Source organism: Mustelus asterias, chromosome 13 (genome assembly GCF_964213995.1).
Source record: "Mustelus asterias chromosome 13, sMusAst1.hap1.1, whole genome shotgun sequence".
NCBI classification, from domain to species: domain Eukaryota; kingdom Metazoa; phylum Chordata; class Chondrichthyes; order Carcharhiniformes; family Triakidae; genus Mustelus; species Mustelus asterias.
The window spans coordinates 78946297-78963712 of NC_135813.1; positions in this window are offsets into that span (position 1 = coordinate 78946297).

The following is a 17416-nucleotide window of genomic DNA, read 5'->3' on the forward strand; positions in this document are numbered from 1 at the left end:
CTGCACTTGGACCATATCCCTCCACACCCCTCTCATCCATGAATCCATCCAGGTTTTCTTAAATGTTAAAAGTGACCCCGCATTTACCACGTTATCCGGCAGCTCATTCCACACTCCCACCACTCTCTGCGTGAAGAAGCCCCCCCTAATATTCCCTTTAAACTTTTCTCCTTTCACCCTTAACCCATGCCCTCTGGTTTTTTTCTCCCCTAGCCTCAGCAGAAAAAGCCTGCTTGCATTCACTCTATCTATACCCATCAAAATCTTATACACCTCTATCAAATCTCCCCTCAATCTTCTACGCTCCAGGGAATAAAGTCCCAACCTATTCAATCTCTCTCTGTAACTCAGCTTCTCAAGTCCCGGCAACATCCTTGTGAACCTTCTCTGCACTCTTTCAATCTTATTTACATCCTTCCTGTAACTAGGTGACCAAAACTGTACACAATACTCCAAATTCGGCCTCACCAATGCCTTATATAACCTTACCATAACACTCCAACTTTTATACTCGATACTCCGATTTATAAAGGCCAATGTACCAAAGGCACTCTTTACGACCCTATCCACCTGTGACGTCACTTTTAGGGAATTCTGTACCTGTATTCCCAGATCCCTCTGTTCAACTGCACTCTTCAGAGTCCTACCATTTACCCTGTACGTTCTTCTTTGGTTTGTCCTTCCAAAGTGCAATACCTCACACTTGTCTGCGTTAAATTCCATTTGCCATTTTTCAGCCCATTTTTCTAGTTGGTCCAAATCCCTCTGCAAGCTTTGAAAACCTTCCTCACAGTCCACTACTCCTCCAATCTTTGTATCATCAGCAAACTTGCTGATCCAATTTACCACATTATCATCCAGATCATTGATATAGATGACAAACAACAATGGACCCAACACCGATCCCTGCGGCACACCACTAGTCACAGGCCTCCACTCAGAGAAGCAATCCTCCGCAACCACTCTCTGGCTTCTTCCATTGAGCCAGTGTCTTATCCAATTTACTACCTCCCAATGTATACCTAGCGACTGAACCTTCCTAACTAACCTCCCATGAGGGACCTTGTCAAAGGCCTTGCTGAAATCCAGGTAGACAACATCCACCGCCTTCCCTTCATCCACTTTCCTGGTAACCTCCTCGAAAAACTCTAATAGATTGGTCAAACATGACCTACCATGCACAAAGCCATGTTGACTCTCCCTAATAAGTCCCTGTCTCTCCAAATATTTGTAGATCCTATCCCTTATCACACCTTCCAATAACTTGCCCACCACCGACGTCAAACTTACTGGCCGATAATTTCCCGGATTTCTTTTGGAACCTTTTTTAAACAACGGAACAACATGAGCCACCCTCCAATCATCCGGCACCTCCCCCGTGAATACTGACATTTTAAGTGTGTCTGCCAGGGCCCCTGCAAGTTCAACACTAGCTTCCCTCAAGGTCCGTGGGAATACCCTGTCCGGTCCTGGGGATTTATCCACTCTGATTTGCCTCAAGACGGCGAGCACCTCCTCCCCTTTAATCTGTAAAGGTTCCATGGCCTCCCTACCAGTTTGCCCTATTTCCGTAGACTCCATGCCCGTTTCCTCAGTAAATACGGATGCAAAAAAACCATTTAGTATCTCCCCCACCTCTTTTGGTTCCATACACAGTCTACCACTCTGGAGTGCCCTCCTCCAGATCGTCTATATAAATGGTAAATAGTTGAGGTCCCAGTGCCGATCCCTGCGGCACACCACTAGTTACCATCTGCCAACCAGAAAAGCACCCATTTATTCCGACTCTCTGCTTCCTGTCGGATAGCCAATCGCCAATAGAGATAGCCAATCGGATAGCCAATCCCCAATAGAGGTAGCCAATCGGATAGCCAATAGAGATGACAAACCTTAGTTATCAACACAGCCTAGAAAAGCTGTCTCATCATTACAACAAAAAAGTTTATAAGAATTAAAAGATGCAGTCAAAATTGTGAGAAAGTTGATAAAGTAAGTCATGAACAATTCCTTTGACAGAGATTTTAAAATGACTTTGGATAACTGATTTGGAAAAGTAAAATGTAAAAGAGCAATGCAGAATGAGCAGTTGAATAGGATTTTTTCAGAGCTGGCACATGTGTGATGGGCCAAATGGCTTCCCGCTGTGTTGTAAATTTCTATGATTCTAACAGATTCACTTTCCATATTTCTTCCAGTTTATCTCCAGAAAACTAGAAAGAAATGGCATGCGGTAAGCAACATGAGATTAATTAAAACCCCCATACTGGAGTTCCTAAACAGGAGACTAGATCACAATGAGTGTATTACAGACACCTTTCATAGACTCGATGTCCTGCAATGTAGTGGATAAATTAAACTGGACCAAGAGATGTATGTAATTGGAACCTGACTTCTCCACACTTTCCAACACGGATTTGTATTCTCAGACTATCAATGCACTGGCAAGCTATATGTGCATTTAGCTTATAGTCTAGGAACTGCATATTTGGAAAGGATATGGTTGATCAGAAATGTTCAAAAATAAATCTATGATTTCTATGAAAATCACCTTTAAAAAACACATTTCTTGTAGAAAATTGAAGGAGAGATCACTGACAGAAACTGTAAAGACTAAGGGCCAGGTTTTCAATACTCAGCAGACCTGCCTCGGTTTAAAGGGCTCCATTAAACCTAATTGTCGCTCTAAGTAGGCAGAGGCAGGATTGAGTTGAGCCACCAAAGAATCCCCACAGTGCAGAAGGAAGCCATTCAGCCCATCGAGTCTGCACTGACCACAATCCCACATTGGCCCTATTCCTGTAACCCCACATATTTACCCTGCTAATCCCTTCCTGACACTAGGGTCAAATTAGCATGGCCAATCAACCTAACCCACACATCTTTGGACTGTGGGAGGAAACTGGAGCACCCGGAGGAAACCCACGCAGACACGGGGAGAACGTGTAGACTCCACACAGACGGTGACCCAAGCCGGGAATCAAACCTGGGTCCCTGGCGCTGTGAGATAGCAGTGCTAAGCACTGTGCCACCAACCGAGACAGTGACCCAAGGCCAGAACTGAACACAGGTCCCTGGCGCTGTGAGGCAGCAGTGCTAACCACTGTGCCACCATGCCCACTATTCAACTTCCACTCCAATAATTTCAGTAATAATGCGAATCAGACAAGGTCATGAGTACACACAATCTTCTTCATCACATCACCACTCAGGGAGAAAGATTAAAAATTAATCCTGATGAGTCGTAGCTTTTCAGTGTTTTGATAAAAAAGTATTTTTCTGCTAACAAGTAAAATGGAATGGAGTAAAATATTTAGAAATCATGCTCAGATACATGTTAAACACAACCACAAGATAAATGGGTCAGAGAAGATAGATACAAGTGTAATACAACCGTAAAACACATGGGTCACAGATCAGTTATAAACATCTAGAAAGAGCAATACATTCTTTAGACTAAAAATTACTGTAAGCAATATTAATGCAGCACAAATTTGGCAAAAATAGAAACTATGATATTTATACAATGTGCAAAGTTCTTAAAGTACAGCAAGAACTAAGGTTCGTTGAATTTTCACAGTTTTAAATTGGCTATTAAAATATAATTGGAGACAAAAGGAAAATCTCCCTCTGGGTTCGGGGAAAACATACATTCGCACTCGGGTGGTTCACAAATTGCACACAAGATCCATGTGTGATCCCACATGCCATTTTGTCTTCTTTACAGCGTCATTTATCAAGTAACTAACCAGTACAGAAGAAGGATGGTGCAGAGGTGGACCAGTTAGAAGCCATGGTCCTTCTCCACAGTCTTTCAGCTCCCAAGAGTGTTCAAAGACCCTCTCACCCTTACCCCCATGCCAGTCTGTGCCCCCTCAGATCATGTGTCCCTCCTCTATGTACTTCATGTATCTGCCATGCCCCCTCTATGCCCATGTATCCCCCATAGACACTCGTCCAATGTGCACCATGTACAGTCCTCAGATTCCATGCAATATCAATAGAAAATCTTTTACATTTTTGCCGGGGAGGGGGGGGGGGTGGAATTAACCTCCTACTGTCTAATAAAAACCTCAATACCATTGATAACAGAGAAAAGAATGCATTCTGCCATGTGAAACCTTGTGAATAATCCAGAAACAATACGAAAGGCACTATCCGTCATTACAAATATTATTCATTCTCAGATGAAGGCAGCACTTATTGTGCTTCAGTGAAGCGTTCATAATGGCCATATCTATCCAAACAATTGATTATTCTCTTGGAAGAGAAGAACAGATGTCCATTTTTAAAATTAATTTATTTGTCACAAGTAGGCTTACATTCACACTGCAATGAAGTTACTTTGAAAATCCCCTAGTCGCCACACTCAGGGCACCTGTTTGGGTACACAGAGGGAGAATTTAGCATGGCCAATGTACCTAACTCGCACGTCTTTCAGACTGTGGGAGGAAACCGGATCATCCCAGAGGAAACCCACGAGACATGGGGAGAATGTGCAAACTCCACACAGACAGTGACCCAAGACAGGAATTGAACCCGGGTCCCTGGCACTGTGAGGCAGCAGTGCCAACCACTGTGCCACCGTCCCGCTCCAATTTTCAATTTCAAAGCAGAGTGAATGTCAATCAATGTAAGAATAATGTAAGAAAGTGGATGGTTAGATTATTTTCAAGTGTTAAAACCAGTTTTTTTTTGTATTAGTCAGAGCCATGTAAATCAGTAAATGTGACAGCACAGGCTCCATGACATGTTGATACATTTTTCAATGCATGATGGTGCTTTCTCCATTGGAAAAGCACGGCAATGAATGTGAACAAGTACACAAGGCTGGTCAATGTACGAGTCAACTTACTTTTAAAGGGCGGATGATGAACTACTATGATGAATCACTTCAGTGGAGCTATTACAAGGGGGCATAACTATAGGGTTCATGGTGGGAGATATAGGAAGGATATCAGAGGTAGGTTCTTTACGCAGAGAGTGGTTGGGGTGTGGATTGGACTGCCTGCAGTGATAGTGGAGTCAGACACTTTAGGAACATTTAAGCGGTTATTGGATAGGCACATGGAGCACACCAGGATGATAGGGAGTGGGATAGCTTGATCTTGGTTTCAGCTAAAGCTCGGCACAACATCGTGGGCCGAAGGGCCTGTTCTGTGCTGTACTGTTCTGTTCTGTTCTGTTCATTAAAAACACATCTACATTACAATATAGCACCTAGTAGTGGGTAATGTACACTTACTATTCAGAATGTTCCAGACTCCTCAGTAGACTTTCCATTTCCTTCTTGAAATTTTAAAGCTGGCATGCTTTTAATGAACTTCCAAAACCCCACAAAGTGATGGAAGGGGTTGTCAACAGTGCTGTCAAGCAACACTTACTCAACAAAAAAAACCTACTCACTGACAGTCTGGGTTCCACTTGGGCTACTCTGCTCTTGTCCTATTTATAGCCTTGATTCAAACACGGATAAAAGAGCCAAACTCAAGAAGTGGGGTGAGAGTGACTTCACTTGACATCAAGGCAGCATTTGACCGAGTGTGGCATCAGGGAACCTAGCAAAGCTAGAGCCAATGGAAATCGCAGGGAAAACTCTCCATTGATTGGAGTCATACAAACCACTAAGGAAGATGGTTGTGGTTCTTGGAGGTCAATCATCTCAGTTCCAGGACATCACTGCAAGAGTTTCCTCGGGATCGTGTCCTCAGCCCAGCCATCTTCAGCTGCTTCATCAATGACCTTCCTTCCATCATAAGGTTGGAAGTGGTGATGTTCGCTGATAATTTCAGAATGTTCAGCAATATTTGTGACTCCTCAGATACTGAAGTTGTCCGTGACTAAAGAACCAAGACATGGATGACATTTTGGCTTGGGCTGTTAAGTGGCAAGTAACATTCGCGCCACACAGTGCCAGGGAATAAATATCTCCAACAAAAGAGAATCCAACCATTTCCCCTTGACATTCAATGGCATTACCATCACTGAATCCTACCACTATTGACATCCTAGAGGTTACCATTGATCAGAAATTGAACTGGACTAGCCATATAAGATAAGAACAGGTCAGAGGGAATAACTCACATCCTAAATCCCCAAAACCTGTTACCATTTGGAAGGCTCAAGCCCAGAATGTGATGGAATGCTCTCCGTTTGCCTGGATGATTGTAGCTCCAACAATGTTCAACATCATCCCCCGCTTGATTGGTACCCCATGCATTACCTTCAATATTCACTCCCTCCACCACCGATGCACAGTGGCAGCAGGTTGTGTACCACCTACAAGATGCATTGTAGCAACTCACCAAGGCTCCTTCCACAGCACCTTCCAAACCCATGTCCTCTACCAACTTGAATAGACCAAGGTGGCTGATACATGGAAACACCACCACCTGAAAGCTGCTCTCAAAGCCTCCCACCATCTTGACTTGGAAATATATCACTGCTCCCTCATTGTCATTGGGTCAAGATCCTGGAAATCCTCCCTAACAGCATTGTGGGTGTACCTACACCATATGACACCAAGGGAGTGCAGCGCCATCAGAATCACTGTTTTTTGGATAAAATGTTTATATCAAGTTCCCCCTCCTCAGCTGCTGCATTTACATTATAACAGTGACTATATTTGATTGGTTATAGAATGCCGTGGGACATCCTGAAGAAGTAAAAGGTGCTGTGTAAATACAAGTTCTTTTTTTATCTTTTACAATTATGGTGAGTACAGAGTATTACTTTAAAATTTCTCCATTCCCGAATCCTACAGTGGAAAGTCACATTGGAAAGAAGCACATATCATGCATAAGACTACAATGATTTTGGAATAAAATGCCTACAAATTGTCTTGTTTAATTTCAAACAAATAAAGACCAACAAATGTAAACTTATATTCGAGAAATTTAACTTAAAAATTTGAAGAACTTCTTTATTTAAATAGCAGCAAATATTTAAAATAATCTACCAAGCAGAATTATCACAGAATTGTTAAGCTGCAGGAGGCCATTTGGCCCATTGTGTCTGCACCGGCTCTCCAAACGAGCATCATGACTTAGTGCCATTCCCTTGCCTTTTCCCCGTACCCCGCAAATTGTTTCTATTCAAGTAATCATCTAATGCCCTTTTGAATGTCTCCACCACACTTCCAGGTATTGAATTCCAGATCAAAGCACTTGTTGTGAGAGAAAGTTTTTCTCACATTACATTTGCTTCTTTTGCAAATCAGGTTAAATCTGCACCCTTTAGTTCTTGATCCCTTTACAAGCCTATCTCCCTATGTGCTTTGTCCAGCACCCTCATGATTTTGAACATCTCTATCAAATCTCCTCTTAGCCTTCATTTCTCCAAGGAGAACAGTCCCAACCTCTCCAATTTATCCTCATAGCTGAAGTTTCTCATCCCTGGAACCATTCTTGTAAACCTCTTCTGCGCTGTCTCCATTGTGTTCACATCTTTCTTACACTGTGGTGCCCAGAACCATACACAATATTCCAGCTTGTATAAGTTCAGCATAGACTCCTTGCTCTTGTACTCTATGACCCCACTAATAAAGTCCAGAATACAGTATGCTTTAAAGTTTAATGTTTTTATAGTTTTAAAGTTAAAATTTTAAAGTTTAACGTTTTAAAGTTTGTTAATGTCACAAGTAGGCTTACGTTGACACTGCAATGAAATTACTGTGAAAATCCCCTAGTCGTCACACTCCGGCACCTGTTCGGTTTTCACTAAGGTGCATGACCAATGCACCTAACCAGCACGTCTTTTGGACTGTGGGAGGAAACCGGAGCACCCGGAGGAATGCCACGCAGGCACGGGGAGAACGTGCAGACTCTGCACGGACAGTGACCAAAGTCGGGAATCAAACCCAGGTCCTTGGCGCTGTGGGGCAGCAACTGGTCTCTATACCAGTCCTGCCATCTTCAATGATCTATGCATATATATACACATCGAGGCCTCTCTGCTCCTGCACTCCTTTAACAATTTTACCTCTTATTTTATATTCTCTCTCCATGTTCTTCCTACCAAAATGCATTACCTCACACTTCTCCACATTGACCGTCACCTGTCACCTATCTACCACTCCACCAACTTGTCTATGTCCGTTTGAAGATCTACACTGTTCACATCATAATTTACAATACTTCCAAATTTTGTACCATCTGAAAAAGTTGATATTGTCCCCTGAACACCAAGATTTAGATCATTAATATGCAAAAATCAAGGGTCCCAATACCGACCCCTGGGAAACACCAGTACAAACCTTCCTTCAGCCCGAGGAATATCCATTGACCATTATTCTATGTTTCCTATTATTCAGGCAACTTTGTATCCACATTGCTACTGTTCCTTTTATTCCATGAGCTATAATTTTTCTCAAAAGTCTGTTGTGAGGCATTATATCGAATGCCTTTTGAAACCCCAGTACACCGTATCAACAGCATTATAGAGATCAAAAAGTAAGTGATTCTAATGTCAGTTGAATAAGGCAGTGAATTTTACTGAAATTACAAACCTTTCTTTCAATCCTGAGTTATGTTCATGTCATATTTAATTTTCATGTGCACTGTGCAACCATTATTATCATGGATAATAATCATTGTACCAAGCTAGTGCAGTATAGTTAGATTGCTGGCAATGTCTACAGTAAAGTTATTTGATTAGAGTTGATCAAAACTCTAAGTCTGGAATGAATCATACAATCACTAGAGTGTAAAAGGCAGCCTTTCGGTCCATCTAATCTGCAGTGACTCTCCAAAACAGCATCCTACCCAAGCCCACCCCTGCCTTATCCCCGTAGCCCCATGCATTTACCATGGCTAATCCACCTAACCTACATATCTTTGGACTACAGGAGGAAACTGGAGGACCTGGAGGAAACCCATGCAAACATAGAGACATGCAAACTCCACAGAGACAGTCACCCAATTGAGCCCGGGTCCGTGGCACTGCGAGGCAACAGTGCCATCCACTGTGCCATCGTGCCTCCCCAGATATGGATTCTACTCGTCTAGCAACTGCAAGCAATACCAAATTAAGATATTGCAGCTTGGAAAGTATGCAGCCAGCCTACACAAGGAAGATAAGATCTTCGTACATAAAGTCATACAATGTGGTCATAAATGAACTCATGGTCTGTGCAGGGAAATTCCACTATTGAAGAGCCTAACCACATTCATGTAACACAAAGTGTTTTTTTTAACTCTACCCCACAATAAAACTTTCTCAGCTACCTTCTTCTTGAATAGCTACCTGGATTCTGCCACGTCCAATTTTATGCTACGCCTCTGAGCATGCAGCTGATGATTTCAATGTGGCACAATGGCATTTGACCTTTCGCCTGAGTGGAGAATCCACCTCTGAAGCAAATCTGGATGGCAAAGACCTCCAGGCCCTAAAATGTAAATTCCTTACTTTTGTCTTTTGTTCAAAATTTTTCCAGAGATGTGGGTGTTGCTGGCTGGTTCAGCATTTGTTACCCATCCCAATTGCCCTTGGGAAAGTGAGCCGTTTTTTTGAACCAATCCACTCTCTGTACCAATTTGATCTAACTGAGTGGCTTACTAGGCTATTTCAGAGAACATTTAGAAGCCAATCACATTGTGGGTCTGGAGTTACATATAGGCCAGACCAGGTAAGAATGGCAGATTACCTTCTCTAAAGGACATCATTGAACCAGATGGGTTTTTGTGAAAATCGTTGATAGTTTCATGGTCAATATTAGTGAGACTGGCTTTCAATTCCAAATGTATTAGTTAGTTGAATTTAAATTCCACCAGCTGCCATGATGGTGTTTGAACCCATGTTTCCAGAGCATTATGGGCCTTTGGATTACCAGTCCAGTAACATTACCACCACTTCCCCATTATGCTGCCCAGAGGCATAGTTTCTCTAGGCTCCACAAAGAACATTTAAGCCTCCTCTACTCTCAACTTGACCCCCACAATTCTCTTCAGTGGGATTCGCCCAGGAATTTCTTAACCACAGGGGCTTTAACGGGCTCTGCTGTCCAATGTGTGTGGCAAACAGCCACTTTCCTCCCACTTGGATGTCTTGTTTCTGGGCTGCATGGTAATGCATTTTAACTATGTGTTGGGCAGGTTGTTCACTGTCAATGATCCACTCAGTAACATCTACCTGTACAGCAAAGATACTCCAAACTCATCCATCTAAAGTTAAGTTGGCCAAAGAGAAGCAGGAGTACTCCAGTTGATTAATTGCAGTTTTACGCTACAGATCCATTTTCTCTCGGAACTGGATCAATACCGCTCAAGTGTATTTCCAACTAGTCCATTGCAGCAGATGAACAAGATTTTCGTCCCATCAGTCCACACTGGATTTGAATCGAGGTCCCAAGAACAAAATAAATCCACCTAATTACCTGATGCAGACTTTGTTACCCAACAAATTTGCTATGGCCCTTTCAGCAGCAGCTTTACAGACAGAGGAGAATTTCCGCATTCATTAGAACTATTTGTTCAAGTGCAGCATTCAAAAATGCATGTTGCCTGCATCATGGGAATGTAACAACGCATTATTTACTGGCACGATGCTAATACTCGCAACATGCATATCTCTGAAACTTTAAAGCATACAAAATTATAGCTTTGTGCCATATGTGAATACAAACGGGAAAAACACTCCACTAAAAAAGGGGCATTTATCTATTTATTACACATTAAACACTGAATATCATAATATTCTAATGGTATTGTATCTGGAGGTGTTACTGTGAGAATATTATGCCACCTAATATTACGTGACAGTCAATCAAGCAATTGAAAAAAGTCCTTGATGGTAATTCCAATTGCAGTATTTAATATTTGCCACAGGGTAGCACTGCGGCTGTAAACCTCCCAAAGAAGAGCACATGATATGGCAAAGGTAAGTTTATTTAATTTGCCAAGTCGTCCACAGAAACCCTTGTTCTCCTGCTCCCGTCTCCCGATTATTTCCCAAGTTGGAGCCAGCTCCATTTGTAGATCCTTTCTCTTCAATAACAGTCCGCTACCGCACTTCTTGTTCTCTCACATTTACCAGATGGGCACCTTCACACCCAGCACATCCTGCTTGCCACTCTTCAAGTGCTCACTTTCCTGCCCACCTGCGCTACCGTTAACTTCTCGCTTGTCGCTGAAAGCCCTATGGTCGCCAGAAGGGAAAAAAAACAGTTGCTAATACTGCTTCTCCCAGTAACCACAAATTAACTGCTCAATCACCTTGTATTTAATTAATTTCCCCAGTGAAACTCCAATCTTAAATTAACTTTGCTGACACTTGACCCAATTTCAATTTAATTAATGTTGATGTGTAATTAAATTCATTAATTTTGTCAAGGTATTACAATATTTACAACAGAAATGAGAGAGATAATTGAATAAACTTGGAAATATAATTGAACCACTGGGTTAGATAGATTACATGATGTGGAGATGCCGGCGTTGGACTGGGGTAAACACAGTAAGAAGTTTAACAACACCAGGTTAAAGTCCAACAGGTTTATTTGGTAGCAAAAGCCACACAAGCTTTCGGAAGCTTTCCGAAAGCTTGTGTGGCTTTTGCTACCAAATAAACCTGTTGGACTTTAACCTGGTGTTGTTAAACTTCTTACTTAGATAGATTACACCCATGTATATTGAAAGAAGTTGGAGCAGTAATAGCAGGACACTATTACATATAAAAATCTCTTTAGGAAAGGAAATACTACCAGAAGACTAGTGAACTACTAATGTTTTTCCTATATTTAACAAGGAAATGATCATACATCTGTGAAACTATTGACCAGTTAGTTTAACATTGCTGGTAAGAAAAATAATGGAATCTTCCCTCAGAAACTAATGAAAAAACATCTAGAAACCAAAAATAAAGCAGAGTATTCAGCACAGCTTTGAATAGGGAAGATCATGCTTTATCAACTTTACTAAAGTCTTTGAAGAAGTAGTTGAAAGGGTAGGCAAAGGTAATGCAGTAGTTGCAATATATCTGTATTTACAAAGGCCTCTGATAAGATATCACATGGTTGACTCTTGACAAAGGTTAGATCGTGTAACGTCAGGGGACAAGCGGCAGAATGGATAGTAAACCGGCTACAATACTAAAAACAGAGGGTAGAGCTAAGGGTTACTACTCAGACTGGCAAATGGTGGGAAATGACGTTCCATAAAGATTAGTGCTCAGACCACTGTTGTTCACAGTTAGATTAACAATCCAGATTTGGGAAGCCAAAGTTCAATTTCAAATGTGCAGATGGTGCAAAATTTGGGATAAAGTTGTTACTGAGAAAGAATGTAACAAATTACATGAAGGTTTAAAAAACCAGCATATTGATTCGCCACCTCTGGCAGGAAGAGTAGGAAAGCAGTGCATGATTTGAATGGAAAGAAACTGCAGAATTCAATGGTAGAGGGATCTGGGTATTCTGGTACATGAATCACAAAAGTTGGTATGTGCGTGCAACAGGTGATTAGGAAGGCAAATAGAATGTTGGCTTTTATTGGAGGGGAATAAATTATAAAAATAGGAAATTGCATAGAGTATTGGTGAGACATTGCATACAGTTTTGGTTTCTTTAATTTAGAAAGGATATGCCTGCATTGGAAACGGTTGAAAGAAGTTTCACTCAACTGATTCCTGGGATGAAAGGTTATCTTATAAGGAAAGGCTGAGCAGGTTGGGCTTACACCATTGAAGTTTAGAAAAATCAGAAGTGATCTTATTGAAACATATAAGACCCTGAGGGAATTTGACAGGGTGGATGCTGAAAGGATGCTTCTCCCTGGTGCAGGGTGCACGGGGGACACATCTAGAACTGTGGGACACAGTTTTAAAAATTAGGAGTCTCCCATTTCAGATTGAGATAAGGAGAAGTATCTTCTCTCAGATAGTGTTAGTCTGTGGAATGCTGTTCCCCAGAAGACAGTGGAGGAGGCTGGGTTGTTGAATCTAGACTTAGATTGAGTTTTGTTCAGCAAAGGGGTTGAGGGTCTGGGAGGAGGGGGCAGATAGAAAGTGGAGTTGAGGCCACAATTCAGATCAGCCATGTTCTTATCGAATGGCAGAGCAGACTTGAGAAGTTGGATAGTCTGTTCTTGCTCCTTGTGTTGTTCCCTTGTGGACATCTGGGGGTCCATAGGAACTTCCAAGGAGGTCCGCAAAATTATTTTTCTAGTGGGCAAGAAAGAAAGAAAAACAGAACGAGGGACAAAGAGCAGGAAGAAGGGAAATGGCAAGCCATTGGCTTTGGTATAAGTAAACAGTAAACAGTGGTTGGTGTTATTCCTGCAAAAGACAAGAATCAAATCTCCCAAAGGCTTGGTTTTCTCCAGTGATGGGTGCCATGGCTGCCATGGTTTTAAATGGTGAGTCTCGCATTTACTTTCAGCAGAAGGGGAGGAGGTGGGAGGCCATATGCTGCTGTGATATTGGGGGCAAAACAAAAACAGAAAATGCTGTAAAATCTTAGCAGGTCTGACAGCATCTGTGGGGAGAGAATAGAACCAATGTTTCGAGTCTGGATGACCCTTCATCAGAGCCAGTTGGGCTGAATTCAGCCTGGCCTCAGGGACTGAGCAGGTGCCATCATAATGCTGCCTGGCCCACTGGATATTTCCAGCATTTTCTGATTATTTTAATTTCTTAGCTTGATTCCTGTAGGTATAGTGAACGACTATATCAGTTTGTTAAATTACAATCTTCCAAGGTGTTGCAATAATGTAAATAACACTGAAAAACTACGCTAGGTTTTTATTGGCTGTAAAATATTCCTGAGGATGACACGTTCAAATGTGACAGCCTCAGAAATATTTTGTAATCTTTGTAATTTTGTAATTTCCTGTAATCGAACCGGAGGGAGGGAAACATGTCTGTTAATGGGAAGTTACTGTTGTTAAATTAAAAGAATAATTTTCTTTGAGCCTGTCAAGCACCTAAATAGGGTGAGACTGCTCTTAATATTGATCTGACCAGTAACTTATTACTGTTTGAGATCTGTGGACTGATTGGGTTTGTTTACCACTAACAGGTGATCTTTAACCACATTAGAAGACAGCAATTGCCATTTGAACATTAGTGACTTTTTTGGCTGCTCTGTCTCATCATTGTCTCAGTGAGCGAAATTGTCCACTGCTTGTTACTCAAAGTTTTCCTTTTTCCTTAAAGCATCCATAGTAGAAAATGAGGCCATTCGGCCCATCAAGTCTGCATCGACTCTCCAAAGGAGCATCTTACCCAGCCCCAATTCCCCCCACCCTAAACCTGCATTTAACATGGTAATTCTACTAACCTGCACATCTTTGGGAGGGAACCGGAGCACCTGGATGAAACCCACGCAGACGCGGGGAGAACATGCAAACTCCACACAGATAGTGACCCAAGGCTGGAATCGAACCCAAGTCCCTGGCACTTTGAGGCAGCAGTGCTAACCACTGTGCCATCGTGCCACACCCCAGCATTCCCTCCCTCCACATTCATTGTTAAAACACTCTTTACGTGAGGCAGCAATGCTAATCACTGTGCCACCCAACCTTCAATTCTCTCCACTCCCTATCACAAACCAATGACTCTCCTCTTCTGTTATCTCACTAACTTCAAACCTTCTCAACATGGTTCTTCCCTCATCACCCCAGCCTCTCTTTCACCTCACCCCATCTATCCCCTGCCATTTCTCACCATGATCCTCACAATCATATCTCAATCCAGGTCGAATAGCTCTCCATCCAATAATTCTCCTTACATCTCCTCCTTAAAAAGATGCAGGATGCCTTTCCTGGCAGATTTCCTACCCTCCCGAACTTCTTATTAATAAATTTTCCATCAATTCAATCCCTTTCCCAACACATTCCCATATCTCATCTCCCACCTTACATGCAACAGTGCATGTACAATGACTGATGCTAAAAGAGTTTGACTGACTGAATACAAAAACTCGGGATCAAAACATTGTAGGAAAAACAGGTAATTGTTGAAGGGAAACAAAGAAAAATCTCAATAGGAATGAAAACCAAAGGCAAAGTTTGAAAAATAAGAAAAGGAAAAAGTAATGAAGTGTAGCAAAGCGGAAAGTGATACATGACATATTTCTTTCTTATTTTGCTGAAAAATAGTCAAAATATGACATGATATTTGAGGCACTGAGCAATTCATAAGAACAAAGAATGTCCAGTAACACAGCTTTTAAAAGTCAACTTCCAGTGAAACAAAAACAGCCTGTCTTCACTCTGCAATAATTCAAACAAAAGAAATAGTTGAGACTTAAATCATCCACACAGAGAAAAGAAAGTGAATCATTCCAATAACATCTGCAGAAAAATACATTTTGGCAAAATAGAAACATCGCCCTAATGTTAACACTCTCAGTGTTTGGAAGGCACTAAGTGGTATTTTAAACAAGTGTAAAAGTTAAGTCTGGAAGTGTGTGGGTTGGGAATCTTTCACATCATGTTGCAGCGATCGAAAATAAACTCAACAAATAAGAAGTGGAGGCCTGAAAATTCGATGGTGGCGCTAAATGGGCACCTGAGACTCGAATAATGCAGGTAAGCCATGCACACTTACACATTGGAAGTGCACCACAACATACCCATATTGTTAAAGGCAGAAAAGGAAGCAACAATCCGAAATGATCTCGGTTGTGCATGGCCTGTTTACTTCAATGCACAGTACATTTAAAAATGTTAGTCAAGTGGTCAGGGTTGTCAGTTGTATAGTTACCCAGGTGTTAGACTAAGATTTAATCTGACTCTCATTTCCTGGGTAAGTACCATGGAACTGTTCGAAGTCTTAACTCTTAACTCAGAGATGGAGACATTCCTGGAGGATCTCAGAGAGCAGAGGCTCCCTTTGGAAGTTTAAACCTCCTGGGCGATTCTCATGTACTTTTCACACTGTAGCAGCAGGATCTGGTACATACAGAGTCACTGTGAGTACAGTATCACCCACAGACTGAAGTAAGAACACACATGACCCAGAGCCAGGGTCAGTCTAGAGATGGACAGAGATGTGTAAAGACTGAGGATGGAGTCTGCTGGTTACCTGTACCTTCCGCTGTTTATATGTATATAGTTGGGAGCTGTTAATAAAGACTTGTTGTTAATACCCTCAAGACTGTGAAGCCTACTTCACAGCATCAAAGCCAAATTCTTCACATTCATCATGATTTCCACAGAGTCCTGACTCACATCCTCAGTCATGTATCCAGATATGTTTTTTATTCATTCACTGACAAGGTCAGTGTTTATTGTCAATCCTTACATAACTGAAAGGCTTGTTCAACAATTTCAGAGAACAGTTAAGAGTCAACCACAATGCTGCGGATCTGTGTCATATAGAGGCCGGACCAAATAAGGATGGCAGATTTCCTCCCTAAAGTTGGGTTTTTGCAACAATCTGGTGATTTCACGGTCACCATTGCTGAGACTAGCTTTTACTCCAAATTATATTGAATTAATTGAATATAGCTTCCCAGGTTATCATGAACTCTGGATCGTTAAGCCAGACCTCTGGATTGTTAGTCGAGTAATATAACTGTTATAAAAGCAAAATACTGTGGATATAACTGTGGATATAACTGTTATTTGGCTTTAATTTAAACACCTTCCAAGCTGTTTAATGAGACGAACAGGAACATTAGTCGACTCTTTAATTCATTCAACAATTTATTTCTTTATCCAACATTTCCGGTTCCAACTCAAACATAAACAATTGCAACTCATTAACTCTTTTACTGAACTTTAACTTTTAATTGCATATTAACTTTAACTGAACATTAGCTTTAATTATTTTACTGAAAATTTGATACTACCCAAGTTTAGGAAAAACCTTGGCCAAGAAATAGTTCCAATGTAGACTCTATCTTCTCTGAGGAAACTTCCTTCAGGCCACGCTTCTAACGATGATTAAGCTCTATAGAGTTGTCATTGTCAATCAAAGGACTGCAATGTCTTTTATCTACAAATCTTCCTCTTGCTTTAAGAAGATTCTTTGTCATTCAGCCAACTGTGTAACCAGAAACCGATCACATGGCTCAAACATCCAATGAAATTACTTGCAAATAACACCATTAAGCTCAGTTCAGACTGCATGTTCCACACATAACATGTTGACTCAGACCACAATGCCCCGAGTCAACATAAACAACTTCCCATATTTGACCAACAGAAGCTTCAGATCACAGTTCCCAGACCAGAGTAAATTTATGACCTGCTTCTGATTTTAATTATAACCAAAACTCCCAGCATGCTTAACTCTCAACAAGAATAGCCATTTTAAAGCCACAAATGCCAATATTGGTGTTAAATCATTGTTGTAGTCGTTCTTCCTCCGTCTACATAACCATAATGCTACTCCTCTACTGTACACACTGCAGTAATGCAGTAACCCAATCCTGCCAGCTACCATCATAGTATGGGCACTATGGAGGTGCCAGAAGCAA